This window comes from Gopherus flavomarginatus, chromosome 1 (assembly GCF_025201925.1).
Source record: "Gopherus flavomarginatus isolate rGopFla2 chromosome 1, rGopFla2.mat.asm, whole genome shotgun sequence".
Classification (NCBI taxonomy): Eukaryota; Metazoa; Chordata; order Testudines; family Testudinidae; genus Gopherus; species Gopherus flavomarginatus.
The window spans coordinates 314,389,458-314,405,291 of NC_066617.1; the positions used below are offsets into that span (position 1 = coordinate 314,389,458).

General features: G+C 42.4%; 1 protein-coding gene across 4 annotated transcripts in view; it reads right to left on the minus strand.

Annotated features, from left to right (window-relative positions):
- CAB39L (calcium binding protein 39 like) overlaps window positions 1-15,834 on the minus strand; it is a 108,997-nt gene that overhangs the window by 66,738 nt on the left and 26,425 nt on the right. Inside the window, exons 1-2 of one of the 4 annotated variants that reach the window (XM_050950776.1) lie at window positions 3,224-3,308; window positions 2,902-3,121 (exon numbers count right to left, since the gene is read on the minus strand). The gene's annotated coding sequence lies outside the window, so the exon portion shown is untranslated. The other 3 variants (XM_050950767.1, XM_050950760.1, XM_050950750.1) reach the window with 3 other exon arrangements.

Sequence of the window (15,834 nt, forward strand, 5' to 3'; positions counted from 1 at the left end):
CGACTTCAGCTACGTTATTCATGTAGCTGAAGTTGCGTATCTAAGATTGATTTTCCCCCGTAGTGTAGACCAGCCCTCAGTTAAGCAGTTCAGTAATAAATATTTCCTCCTCCTTCCCACAAACACAAGAATGACAGCATGCGATTCGTTCAGCCCATTCTTCTTACATGTTACTTGAGATAAAGCAGTTTGGTACTGAAAGTGAATGATTGTATAACATTTTACACAAATTCAGGCAAGAAAACTTTGTATGTTTTCTTATCCTTTTAGGTATACAGTATCTCCCTGTGTACCAGAATCACAACATTTACCCTGGGATGAGTTATTTTTTAATAGGTAAATAAAATATCTTCATTTCCTCCCACCTCATCACTGTGTTAAAAAGCACTGATGGCGTGTAGATCGTGTGCTGGGGCTGGTAAATTTTTCACTATCATTTTGCAGGTTAATTATGTATCATTGCATCCCCCCTCCAAAAAAAAAAATGTTAAAAGGACAATTAAGGTTATAAACTCAATCGATCACTCAGATTAGGAAATGCCAGAAATCAGGCTGCCCATGCAATGTTAATTCATCCCTTTTATGTATATGCGTTACATTTATACTCTTTAATTACATGATTACATACTATTTTTCCACAGGAAAAGGCACTGAATGGACAGTGTTCTAGAGATGAATCAGGGGTGTGCACTAAATGAGGCTGTTATTTGGATCCCTACCTCGTTTGTTGCAGAATTGGTAAATTACATGGTGAATGAAGCAAGGGATTACAGGAAAACTAAGGACTGTCCCATAGTTAAAAGCAGCTGTATGATGCCCTAGAGAACTAGATTCTATCCTGCCTCTGCCACAGAGTTCCTATATTATGTTGGACAAACCACAAACCAAAATTTTCACATTTGCGTATTAATTGCGTGTTCCAATTTTCTGGGTACTCAGTGTGAGATACATGGGGTCAGATATGCAGGTGTGCTGGAGCACTCACAATGGCACTCTTTAAAAAAAAAATAAATATATATATATATCAATCTCCAGGCATCTCAAATAGGGCACCTAGAACTATTGGGCACTTTTGACCTTGATCTCTCTGTGCCTCAATTCCCCACCTGGAAAATGGAGATAATACTGCTTAATCTCACAGGAATATTCTGAAGATAAATGCATTAATGTTTGTGAAGCACCCAGATACTATGGTGGGAACACTAAAGAAAGGACACAGGAGGAAATTAATAATTTTGTATTCAATGTAGGCTTTTGATTGTGTGCATTAAATAAGGCCTGTGAGCAATGAGGAGAATAAAAAAAGAAATATAGAATAATTCCCATTCACTTAATGAGTCAGGGGTCCTGCGGAAAAAATAGTACATAGTCTATCTCATAATGCAAACACAAAGCAGAAGGGGGAGTGAATTAAGCTTGCACAGGTACTTTCATTCTGGCATTTCCTAACTTTTCAGTGCTTGACTTTGCAACCTTAACAATGCTCTTAATATAGTTTTTTTTGTTGTAATTTCCTAGGCTTTTAAAAAAAGAAAACAGAGACAAATTCTATCACATGGAACTATCCTGACACTCACATAGATCATCAGCAGGATTGGAATCTTTAGATCCACCACATAGACCTCTGCCATTTGAGCTAATGTAGTTACTGACAACAGTAGTACTTTATCTTCTTTAGGGACTAGTCCTAGAAGGTGATGAGAAACGCAACTTGCAAGTAGGTTTCACAGATACTTGCTGACAGCAGCAGAAGGGTAACACTCAGGAGTCTTTGGAATCTCTACCTATAGCATGGCAACAGTGATGTTTGTGAAACATAAGCAAAGCCCAATCCTGCCCATTGAAGTTCACAGCAAAATTCAACGTGTCCAATCATGCAGGAACAGGTCCCTTAAATTAATATTTGGGAGATTAAAGCCATTATTTAGGGGTTATTATTTACTTATATACAAAGGGAATTTTGGCCTAATTTCCATTTAGATTAGTAGTAATAATTGTGGAAGCAAGAGAAACTGGTAACAGAACCCAAATTAAAAAAAAAAAAATGGAGACAGCAGCCAAGTGGGAAAACAATAACACCCTTGATCCAGCAGTTCAAACATTAATACAAGTATTTATTCTTCTTTGCTTTATATTAGCCATTATTGGAAAGTGACCCACACTACCTCCATTCACTTGGTCATTTCTTTGAAAAGAGTCATATCACTTCCTGTGACACCATGACGCATTAAATAATTTGGCACTGCAATGGGTTTATTACCACTAAAAATGGGCCAAGTTCTAAAGCTCTTACTCAGGTAAAACTCCCCAGAGACTTAAATGAACATTTTGCCTGAAAAGGACTTTCAGACTGGCCCATTACTTCAGAGAAACCTAGAAGCTAGAGATGGAAGAGACCTATTAGATCATCCTTCATCTCTTTATTTATAATGATACATGCAGTTACATGTTACAATTCAAGTACATAAAATTTGAGTATATATTCGAACAATAGTTTCTGAATTTCTTACGTTAAGTGACTATGCTCTCATTTCTCTGTATCTCAAGAGCAAAGCTGCATCTGCAAGTACCTCATTAGAGAGAAGCAAGAGAATTGATATATTGCAGCTATTTTATTTTTGGAATCCACACTGTAAATAAAACCCATTTCCAAAGATATACCATGGATACAGAATATTTGCTAACAGAGCGAATGCCTTATGTAACAGAAGTAGTACTGTTCAGGACTGCTTTAACATACAAAAACACGAACACCACATTAGTTTACAATGCTACAAAAAGGTAACAAGAAGTAAGTGAGAATTTCATTACTAAATAGCTATTGATAACCCAAAAAAGGAAGTTTTAATTCATTACCTAATTTTATTTAATTCAGACTAGGTAATCTTAGCTGATACTCACTGTGTACAGAAATGTCCAGGCTTGTCTAAACAACAAAAAGCAGATGCATGATGAGGTGCTGAAGACAGCGCTCTGCCAGACCCAAACCAGCAGCAAGTTGGAGGACCCTTTACTTATCTTCCATTTAATATAAGTTCTTGCTTATTATTGACACGTGGCAGAGAAAACAAATTCCAGAATTCAGTCTCAACTTGCTTGCTGAAGACAGAGTAACTGTTACCTTTTGGAAAAAATGTTAACAGAGATGATCACTAAAACACGCACACTCACTTACAGCAGCTGTAAATTTCCACTCTCCTTTTCCTGGACTCAGATTCCAAACCTCATTTGTCTCTCTAATCTGCCAGGGGCAGTTCTGTTTCTGGTCAGACTGTTCTGTGTATGTGCGTCTTCCCTCCCTTCCCGGCTTCCTCTCTCACATACGCCACACACACCCTCCCTCTGTAAACTGAGCTCCACGTCAGAGGAATGTGTGTAAAGCAAAAGACAAAGTAATGACTCTGCCAACAGAATTTTCTAGGGTTAAAGTCACAAATGCAACAAATCTACAGTGAATGGTTTATGGTTACAAGATAGTAAAGTCAACATGCTACCACAAGAGCTCTTTGAGCAGAGGGGATCTACCCATAGGCTGGTGTTTCCTGCTTGAAAAAAAAATATTTTCTTTACTCAATATTTCAGTGTAAAATTCAGTTTATTTTGAGCGAAATAAAATCTAATAGAAATAAAAGGTGTTTCTCAAGCTAAGTGTATTTTAATTTTATGACAATGTCAGTATAAGACAGGAAGGAGAACTTCACATAATAAAAATCTACTGAAACAACATATACTACCAACTGTTATCAGTTATGGGAAAATATAGCAAACTGCAATTAACTTGAAGGATCTTCTTGGATAGGTGGGGGAAATAGAAAGAGAATGTGTGTGCGTGCACAATTCTGTGTGTTATTTTAAAGCTTTATTTTTCTCTAACACTGGTGATTCTTCAGGCTGTTTCACATATGTCCAGAGGGAATTACATATGCTTTTTCCCTATAGTTAATGTCTAATGTACATTAAAGACCATAGAAAGAAAATTGTTTTACTAATGATTGATACCAATGCTGTGTTTTAAATTCCTTCCTCATCTTATTTCTGCTCTGTTTTAGCATTATGATGAGCCTTTGCATGATGAGTGATGATATATACACATGTGCTGAAATCAACAGTTCAGGGTGTAGCTTGGGGCTCAATTCTGTATCTCAGCGTTTTGTCAAGTTCATTATCAACACCTCACATTTTTTTAAAAAGCTTGTGTGCACATAGCAGATTTATTTTAGAAACCTCTCTCTGTGTCCACCACATGTTAGTGCTGCCTTCCCATGTCCTGTCATGTCTCAATTTAGGACTCAGTCATGGTAGTTAACCACAGCCTTATAGTGGAGGCAGTGCAGAGGTTTACCACCCCACTGGGAACTCTGGGAGCAGTGACGTAGCCAGGTTTTAAGTGTAGGGGGAGCAAACATAAAAAAGGCACCCCCTTGGCTCCTCCCGTGGCCACGGCCCCATGGCTCCTCCTATTTCGCCCCCAGATTAACCACGGGGCTGGCTCAGGACTCCTGCGGGCTTCCTGGGGGTGCGGATACCCCCCCGTCCCCGGGAGAGTCTCTCCTGCCCACTGTGCTCTGCAGGTGTCCCCCGCCGGGTTGTGCCGCCTGGCCCCACTCGCAGGGTCCCGGCCCCCCCACCCCAGGCTCCAGGCTCCTGCACCGCGCCAGGGCCCCCCATCCAGACAGCACAGCTTGCGCCCCTTCCCTGCGGGCCTAGGGAGCCCCCTGCCCAGACCCCCCAATGCAAGGCACGAGACCCCCCGCTCACCTTCCACCCTGTACTGCTGCCTGTCCCCAGCCTGCTCCCGGCGCTCGGTGTGTACCACGCGGGACTCACCAGCCAGGTGGCCTTAAAGGCGCAGGGGCCCTTTCGCCTCCCCCTGCCGCATTAGCAAGGGGCGGGGAGCACTTGGTTGCCAAGCCCTGAGCTGCTGCTGCAGAAGGTGGCTGCGGTGATGTTGGGGCCGCGCTGAGCGTGGGGCACAATGGCCGAGGAGCCAGCCCCCTCGCTCCTCCGGCCGCGCCTGCCGCACCCCCCATGGCTCCTCCGGCCGTGCTGCTGCCAGAGCCGGCCCGGCAGGCGCCGCTTCCATGCCAGCCCACGCACCCAAGGCTCCTCTGGCTGTGCTGCCACCAGCGCCGGCCCGGCAGGCACCACTTTTTGAAAACATGCTGAGGAGAAGCAGCTGCTTCCCCTGAACTCCACTAGCTACGCTACTGTCTGAGAGGCACTGAGACTAGAGATCTGAGGAATGCAGGTGCAACACCACCCTTTTAAAAAGAGTGCAGCTTCCGTGTGCAGTCACCAAGCTCAGCTGGCCAGGGCAGAGACAGGGTTGGGAGAAAGACTCACTTTGGAAGAACCTAGCATCAACAATCTTTAGTCTTTGCACTCAAAGGAGAACAAGGACTAAAATATATATATGACCCTGCTCCTGGCACTGTCTCTCATCCTTATGCATCCACACAGGAGGCACTACTTTGTCCTCAGAAAGATCTTTGTTTACTTGCTTGTAAAGCAGCACACACATTTATGCTTAAAATAACAAAGCATCACTGAGGCACCTAGGCCCCAGGGTTTTAGAACCACATGTTGAGAAGGTGCTGAAACTATGGTTAAAGCCAGCTTCTGAAGTGAAATGTGGGTTCACCCACACCCAAAAGGAACTGCAGGAAGAGGCACTGGTGATTCAGCAGGTGGCACTCTTAGCTCCAAGTCAGTTCTGACGCAGCTCCCCAGCATGTTATGGGGCACTGTGCTGCTGGAGGGTCCATCTTTTGAATAAGACTGAAAACAAATCTAACAACAACATGTAGTAAAAGATGCAATTGCACTTTTTGTAAGGGTAGAGGCATTAACTGTTATGTCCCAGTCAAACGCTGTCTAGCATAATTATGTCCTCCCACATCACTTCCATTGATGTTTCAGATGGAAAAAGGTGCTCCTTCCTGTCCTAAACTGAAATACAATGGAGGTGTGCACTATGGAATGTTTGCTGAGTTTCACCACAGAGAAAAAGCCGCATTTCAGTGGTAGGTTAAGTAAGCCTACTAGGTGGTTTGTATATCATTTCATTTGTAGAAGCATTTGTGGTATATACAGAATAAGAAATGCTATATAAACATAAGATTATCATAGAATCATCTAGTCCAGTCCCCTGTGCTGAGACAGGACCAAGTAAGCCTAGACCACCTCTGACAAGGATTCGTCCAACCTGTTCTTAAAAATATCCTCATCTAGTCCAGTCCCCTGTGCTGAGACAGGACCAAGTAAGCCTAGACCACCTCTGACAAGGATTCGTCCAACCTGTTCTTAAAAATATCCTATGATAGGGATTCCACAACCTCCACTGAAAGCCTATTCCAGAACCTAACTACCATTAGCCCCGGTCTACACTACGAGGATAGGTCAAATTTAGCCGTGTTAAGTCAATTTTAGCCGTGTTAAGCAATACGTCTACACAACCAACACCATTCTATCTAACTAAATGGCTCTTAAAATTAACTACTGTACTCCTCCCCAGTGAGGGGAGTAGCACTAAAATCGACCTTGCTGGGTCAAATTTGGGGTAATACAGATGCAATTCAACAGAACTGGCCCCTGGGAGCTATCCCAAAGTGCTCCAATGTGACTGCTCTGGACAGCACTTTCAACACTGATGCACTAGCCAGCAGGGTGACCAGATGTCCTGATTTTATAGGAACAGTCCTGATTTTTGGGTCTCTCTTATACAGGCTCCTATTACCCCCAACCCCCATCCCGATTTTTCCACACTTGCTGTCTGGTCACCCTACTAGCCAGGTACACAGGAAAAGCCCTGGGAAATTTGAATTTCATTTCCTGTTTGGACAGCGTGGTAAGCTCAGCAGCACACGTGACCATGCAGTCCCAGAATAGGAAACAAGCTCCAGCATAGACCGAACAGGAAACACTGGATCTGATTGCTGTATGGGGAGAAGAATCTGTGCAGGCAGAACTCCGATCAGAAAGAAGAAATGCTAAATATATATGCCAAAATCGCACAGGCCATGATGGAGAGAGGCTACAACAGGGACACACAGCAGTACCATGTGAAAGTAAAGGAGCTCAGGCAAGCCTACCAAAAGACAAAGGAGGCAAACAATCGCTCTGGGTCAGAGCCCCATACAAGCCGCTTCTATGATCAGCTGCATGGCATTCTAGGGGGGGACCCTACCACTACCCCACCGCTGCCCTTGGACACCTGCAAGAGGGAGTCTCACAAAACAAGAAGGAAGATTTTGTGGAGGAGGAGGAGGAGGAGAATGTGCAGCAGACAAGCAGTGAATCCGTTCTCCCCGGAAGCCAGGACCTTTTCATCACCTTGGAGCCAATACCCTCCCAAGGCAGGTTCCTGGATGCTGAAGCCGGAGAAGGCACCTCTGGTGAGTGCACATTTGTAACTACGCTACAGGATTTAAAAGCAATTGTGTTTAATATTTGATTTACCCTGAAGAATTGGGATGCATTCGTGGCCAGTACAGCTACTAGAAAAGTCTGTTAACGTATCTGGGGATGGAGTGGGAATCCTCCAGGAACATCTCCATGAAGCACTCCTGGAAGTACTCTGAAAGCCGTTTCTGGGGAGGGCTGCCTTATTTCGTCCTCCACGGTAGGACACTTTACCACGCCAAGCCAGTAGCAAATAGTCTGGAATCCCTGCAGCACAAAGCATGGCAGCGAATGGTCCTAGGTTTTGGTCACATTCAAGCAACATTCAGTCTATCTTTCTGTGTTAGCCTCAGGAGAGTGATATCATTCATGGTCACCTGGTTGAAATAGGGGAATTTTTGTAAGGAAACAACAAAAGGACCCCGTTTATGCTGAGCTGTTTGCACTTGGCTAAAAGGGATCAACCCAAAGAATAGCCACGAAGTGGGGTAGAGGGAGGACTGTGCTGCACATCCACCCAAAACCGCAGCCTCTCCTTTTAAATGGCAGACCTAACCACCATTGCTTGCTATGGGAAAGGAGGGCGCTGTAGTTTGAAACCGTTCCCACATGTGATGAAGGTGGAAAAAGCCAACCCCGCATACCCTTTGGCTTACCATGGCTGCCTGGAAACCAAATTCTGTTGCCCAGCCGCATGTGATGTGTCACCATACCAGTAGGCGCTCAATATAAAAGGCAAAATGCAACCTTGTAACTAAAGCACTGTGCTGTCTACTGTGAATTGCTTGATTCACTGTGAAAGGAGTCTCCCTTTTGTTTTCAGAAATGTAGCATCTTAAATTTTACTCTCCCTTTTTATCCCCGTGCAGGTGCAAATGTTTCTATGCTCTCCCTATCATCTCCATCCCTGAGGTTATTGCAGATTAGAAGGCCAAAAAAAAAAAAAAAAAAAAAAAAAAAATGCACTCGCAATGACATGTTTCCCGAGCTTATGCAGTCCTCCTGCACTGATAGGGCATAGCTGAATGGAGGCATTCAGTGACAGAGGCAAGGAAAGCATTAAGTGAGCATGATCAGATGATGCAGGAGGCGATGCCGAGGCTAATGGGGGAGCAAACAGACATGATCAGGCATCTGGTGGTGCTGCAGGAAAGGCAACAAGAGCACAGACCATCACTGCATCCACTGTATAATCGCCTGCCCTCCTCCCCCAAGTTCCACTTCCTCCTCACACAGATGCCCAAGAACGGGGGGGGGGGGGGGAGGGGAGGCTCTGGGCATCCAGCCACTCCACTCCAGAGGATGGCTAAAGCAATAGAAGGCTGTCATTTAAATAATTTTGATTTGTACTGTGGCTACAATAAGCAATGTGGCCTTGTCCTTCCCTCTTCCCCTACCCCACCTGGGCTACCTTGCCAGGTATCTAACTTGAAAGACAGACAGACAGAAAGCATGGTTTCAAAACAATAACGACTATTTCCTTTGCCAGCTGTGATCGAAGGGGGCGGGGGGTGTTGGCTTACAGGGAATTAAAAATCAACAAAGGGCACAGGTTTGCATCAAGGAAAAACACAAACAATTGTCACACCGTAGCCTGGCCAGTCATTAAACTGGTTTTCAAAGCCTCTCTGATGCGCAGCACGCCTAGCTATGTTCTTCCAATCGCCCTGGTGTCTGGCTGCTCAAAATCAGCCACCAGCCGATTTGCCTCAACCTCCCACCCCGCCATAAATATCTCCCCCCTACTCTCTCAGATATTATAGAGCATACAGCAAGCAGCAATAACAATGGGAATATTTGTTGCGCTCAGGTCTAACCTAGTCAGAAAACTGCACCAGCGAGCTTTGAAACATCCAAAGGCACATTCTACCACCATTCTGCACTTGCTCAGCCTATAGTTGAACTGCTCCTTACTACTGTCCAGGCTGCCTGTGTATAGCTTCATGAGCCATGGGAGCAAGGATAACTATTGTCATTTCAACATCCCCAACGTAATTTTCTGGTCTGGGAAGTAAGTCCCTTCTTGCAGCTGCTCCAACAGCCCGGAGTTCCTAAAGATGTGAGCATCATGCACCTTTCCTGCAATCCCACGTTGATACTGGTGAAACGTCCCTTGTGATCCACCTGTGCTTGCAGCACTACTGAGAAGTACCCCTTCCGGTTTATGTACTGGTTGGCAAGGTGGTCCGGTGCCAAGATAAAGATATGTGTTCCATCTATCGCCCCCCTTCAGCCCCCGCACAGTTAGGGAACCCCATTGCAAAGCCATCCACTATGACCTGCACATTTCCCAGAGTCACTACCCTTGTTAGCAGAAGCTCAGTGAATGCATTGGCTACTTGGATCACAGAAGCCCAAATTGATTCCCGATTGACCGGTAGCAGTCAGCCATTGCAAGCTTCCACAGGGCTATTGCTACTTGCTTCTCAACTGTTAGGGCAGTTCTCATCTTGGTATTCCTGTACTTCAGGGTGGGGGAAGGCAACTCACAACATTCCAGAAAAGTGGCCTTATGCATGCAAAACTTTCGCAGCCACTGGGAATCATCCCATACCTGCAACACTATGCAGTCCCACCAGTCTGTGCTTGTTTGTTGGCCCAGAATCAGCATTCCACTGTATCAACCTGCCCCACTGCCACCACGATGTCCCAATTCTACACAGACATTCCTGAAAGCATGGGACATGGCATGTCCTCCTCACAATCATCCTGGTGCTGGCGGCTCCTAGCTAGATCTGCACATACTGCAGGATAATGCGTAAGGTATTTACAATGCTTACAACAGCAGCGCTGAGCTGAGTGGGCTCCATGCTTGCCATGCTAAGGCGTCTGCATGGGTAACTCTGTCTGTCGTTGCTTTCACGGAGAGAGAAAGACGGAGGGAGGGGAGACTGACAACATGTACCCAAAACGACCCGCTACAATGTTTTTGCCCCATAAGGCATGAGGAGTTTAATCCAGAATTTGAATGGGCAGTGGAGACTGTGGGATAGTTACCCACAGTGCACTGCTCCTTGAGTCGATGCTAGCCACAGTATTGAGGACGCACTCCACTGATCATGCACTTAGTGGGGACATACACAATCAACTCTATAAAATTGCTTTCTAAAGATTAACTTCTATATAATCGATTTAATTTCATAGTGTAGATATACCCTTATCGTTAAAAAGGTATATCTAGGGACTGTGATATATAAAGCTCTGTTTAATTATTTGGTCTGGTTATTTTCATTCAGAATTTAGATATGTTTTGGGGACTTGTAATTATAGACACTACGGGCTGTGATTCTGTGTGCACTCAAGTGGGGCACCATAGTGCATGTCTTTTGCCTAGAGAAATTCCCTTTAACAGGAATTCTATGCATGTACATCACACAGAAATGAGTCTTTATTCTGAGGGGCTGCATGAAGTTGCTCAATCTTCACCCTGATTAGTACACAGAGAAATATTGAAGATTTTTTTTTAACTCTATGTATCATCTTTCTAATGTGGAATTTTGTCTGGAATAGCTTGTGTAGAGAGTTGAGACCTTTACAGTAGTTGATCTTCAGATAACAGCGAAGGCCCTGAGTCAACGTACCCCACCATGGTATATTTATCCAGCTGCTGTTACCTCTACCTCTGGCTGCTGCTAAGTAGTTAACTATTTCTTTTGACAAGGGCTTCTTTCGATAATTTAGTTTTGTTTCAGTATATAATTTGTGCTCATCTCAACTCCTGAATTAGTTAATAATGAATAGCCAACAATTTTTAAAGTCTTGTCAAAATAAACTGAACGTGTATGCACATGCTAAAGAACTCTGACTTCTACATATTTGAGTCCCTTTACATTTTTTCCTCCTTTATGAATGCAGATCTCAGGCTGAAGGCATTTGAAAGAAATGACCGTATTTTCTTAACTTAAAAATCCCTCCACCTATTACATCAAAGAAATAAAATACACATTACCACATTCGTTTTTTATTTTCTACAACACTAAAGGAAAGCTAAAAAGCTTTGAACCATATGTGGTAGTGATAAATTGCAAAGTCAGGAAATAAATTTATAAATCTAAATTACATTCATGTTCAACATCTAATCATCACATGCAAAGTAGTTTCAATAAAATATTTCTAGAAACTATTTCTAAAATTAATTTTCTTTGTTAAAATGTGTGGGTAGACAGAACACAGCATGATGTAGTATAAGTAGGCTTGGCAGAATCTGTTGGGTTTTTTTATAATTTTGATGGATAATATCAATGCTTATTGTTAAGAATTTTTATTGATTTAGATTTTCACAATGTGCAAAATTATGGCCGCGGTCAGACAATTATATAATGACAGTAGATGTTGAGATTCAAAGAGTTGAAGCTTTATAACCATTAAAACACAATTGTTAATATCACATCAAAATATACAAAGTAAATATCCTTAAACTAAATTAAGTTCTCAAACAGTATCTCTTACTTTATCTAGCTGTAAATTTTGATAATCATTTATAGAAATATTTTTTCATCCATTTGTGTGTCTATGGTGAAACTGATATTTACCAACAAAAATCTAGTCCTTCGAAGTCTAGATATAATGTTTTTAATCAGCATTATTAAGGATGGCCTTAAAAAAAACAAACCACCACTCAATATGGCCATCCCAAATTCATGTCAATAAAATCTTTCTACTCCCTCATCACATTCTTTCTGACCCTATAATTTTCATTTTTATATATAACCTCCGAGGGGGAGTGTGGATATGTACATTATGTAAATTGTACACACACAAAAATCCTGTGAAAATATATCCTAGAGTGAAAGTCAATCTAGTGGTCTGCTGTTCACCAAGGTAAAAAGATGGACTCTGCAGATAAATCTATGCAGCAAAGAATAATCCATGGCACCAAGATTCAGAGCCCAGGTCAACTGCCTTGACCTCATGCTGTAGGGCTAAAAATAGCAGTGTAGACGCTCACACTTGGGCTGGAGCCCGGGTTCTGAAATCTGGGGGTCTCAGAGACCAGCCTCCAGCCTGAGAGGGAACAGAAACACTGCTATTTTTAGCCCAGCAGCCCAAGCCTTGCAAGCCGGAGGCAATTGACCCAGCCTCTCAGATTAGGCACTGGGTTTCTGTAGAGAGAGATTTCAGAGTGGTAGCCGTGTTAGTCTGTATCAGTTCGTCTCCTCATTTTTGTTGAGAGAGGGGCTCCATTCTCGCCTGCACCCAACTGGAAGGAAAAGAGGAAGGAGCAGAGCTTCCCATCTCTCTGAAGAACAGAAAACTGGTATCCATCTTTACTGGCTCCTAGTGCTGGAGTCAGGGATGTTGCCTCTGTGATTGCTGTAGCTGAGTTGCTGCTATTATATTTTGGCTAAAGCTGAGAGCAGGATTGAAATAGATTCTTCATATAAAACTATTTTTAAAAAATGTAAACAAATCATCATGATCATGTTATTCCTTCTCCCTCCCTTCAGCTCCCTCTAGTGCTCCCTAGCATGGACTGCATTCTTTCCTGATCTATTCAGTTTGCATTAAATGTAACTGCAGAGGAGAAGAAAGGCAACGTTGATCTTTCTAAAAAGAGTTCCAATTCCTGGTATGAATCCAGAGCTCGCTCCGTCAGTTGGGTTCCTCTTCATTTCTGCAGCAGTCCCGTACTTACATGAGCAGTGTGAGCACCATTGGCTCAAAGAAAACTTAAAAAAAGCCACCCCACAATCAGAAACACTGTACTAAAACATGACATTTGTTGCGAACATCTCTTCAGGGGGCGAGAACACACACACAACAGATGATAGTCATGTTGCTTAAGGCACTACCGGAGGGTGCTCAGATACTATAGAGATTAATATGGTATAAGATTAATATAGAATAAAACAAAGACTGGTCTAGGCAGCAGTAGCTGGAGACATGATCAACAGCCTTGTCTCAGGGCTTTAAACAGTGCTAGGGAAGGGGCCAGAGGCGATATGGAGTCCTGTCCCCAACCACCAGTAGTCTTCTTGGAGCACATCATCCACACTGACTTCAGTCCCAACCCCCACTCACCTTCACTGGGCCTTTTCTCCACATAAGTGCAGTACTATCATACTGTATATAAAATGATAAAAACTTCTAAAAAATTCAACTCAACAACTCCTTCCCCACCTCCCCCATCCCCACAGTAAAAAAGAGAGGTAAAGCAAGCAGAATTTTTTCCTCTAATAAAAATGTTTTAATAATATCTTGTACTTCAAAACTAAGTCCAGCACATGAAATAGAAATACAGGATTAAACTTAATTATATCTGCTCTGAAAAAATTCACTTACAAGATATACTGGGACACAGAGAGAATGTAATAACTTCTACGTGGCTTCTCAATACCATTATAATCATAACTCTACTTCCCATTTTATGAGTGGAGAGAAAGATTAGATTGAGGAATACACGAACATAATTCTACAACGTGAACTTTTATCCGGAGACTTATTTGAAAAGAATGGTGGTAAAGTCAGCAACATGCCAAAGAGATGAATAGGTATATTTTTACATTTCAGCATCCCAACCTGTTCAGACTGCACCTGACTCAAGTCTATACTTCAAACCATTAACTGAACACCAGTTTCCTAAAAATATCTTGTCATACTACTCAGAACATTCAAAAAGAAACGTGAAGAGGGAGGCCAAAAAGTGAAAGAAAAGAGCAGTTTAAAAGGGGCTTTGTTGAAGATCTAAAATGTAAGCTATCTTGACAGATGCCCTCTAACACAGGTCAGAACCTACTGTATTTCAACAATGGAAAAAAAAATACAAAGAGAAAAGCATTGCCCAGTGTGCTGAAAGATAATCCTAGGTAACAGTATTAACAATGATGATTATACAGTGCATAGTGACATTATTCTCCAATATCCCGTATTTGGAAACAGGCAAAGAATGTAAATAGTGTCTGGTTTCTTCAAATTTAGTTGCTTGTCCCTAGTTTCAGCAGAACATTGATGATTCTTTTATTAATATCAGACACATGAGTAAAGTGCTTATATCATCAGAAGTGTACGAATATTTGTTTTCATCTGGTTATGACTGTTTTGAGCCCAAATGCAATATTCTCTCTGAGCAGTTTCCATTCTAAGAGTCTTTACACAGTGCTTTAAAAAAAAAAAAAAAAGTTGTGGAAAAGGGAGAAACCCCCCCCCCAACACACACACAGAATCAGACTCTTTCATACAGAATGTCCTGTGTTTCTACTATGCCTTCCATCACACGATCAAGATATTTTACAAACAGCACAAAATTAAGTCTCACAAAATTCCTGTGAGATAAATATTATTACATCCATTTTACAAGGAAACTGAGACAGAGAGAACACACACACACACACAAACACACCCTTCCACCAAGGCCTGACGACAACAGGAAATACAGGTACTTCAATATCTGTAAAAATGAAGCCCTAGTATCTCAAGTTGCCCACCTAAAAAACAATGGCCATTTTTAAAAACTGACTTGCTCAAAGTCAAACAGAAAACCTGTGACAAAAACAGAACCTACATCTGCTGATTCTGAGCCCTGTCCTTTATTCACTAGAGTCTTATGATCAAAAAGGACTAAATTAAGCTATTTAATCTGTATAGTGTTCAAAGAACCTCAAAACTTGCAAGTAGTGTCAAAATTTCCCTAGGAACATGGTCTTACTGTAATGATTAATGTAGATAGGACCCTGACCAATAGATGGTACTGTAAATTTATTTCAGGGTTAAGTTGTTCTCATCTTGTCAGATTCAACAATGTAACATACTTGGGGGAGAGGGGTTAGCAGCCAGGAAATTCAGTCCTGACTGTGTGTGCTGGAGTGTTCCAATAAACCCCATGATTCCACAACAGTATTACAATGGGTAGCAGCAGCTTCAAGATAGTAAAAGCACTTTTGCCTAGGAAGGAATTTACCGGTCATACAGATGAAACTGGAACTCTGTGAGAACTTGAAAGACTTTAAGCTATTGCTCTCTACGAATGAATGGACTGATGAGAAAGCAGCATGGTACCTACCAGAGCTTTTCAGTGGTGATGTCAAATCACTTTACCAGCAGCATCCCAGCATGGATCGTGGTTCTTATAGACAATTATGCAGAAATACCAGAAGGAATGGCAAGTCATTACATTGTAACCTTACACCTCCATTACTGCTGGAAGTGAGGCTGGTGCATAACCTGTTTTGTGTGAAGCACAGTGCAAGAGCTCTGCTAATAAAAGAATATTAACTCCTACTTCTGTATATCTGGATGTACTTTCCTAAGAGACTACATAATTCTTGATTTAGTCACAGAATACAGTGCTTTATTTACAGGTAGTGGCAATACAACCTTACCTATTTTTGTGCCTCAGTCTTGTTATGAGAGGATCATTTCAGAAGATTCACCTCTGCTTACAGTCCCACTACTTACACAGTGTTTTTCTTGATGTGGACATTTGCCATTAGGAAC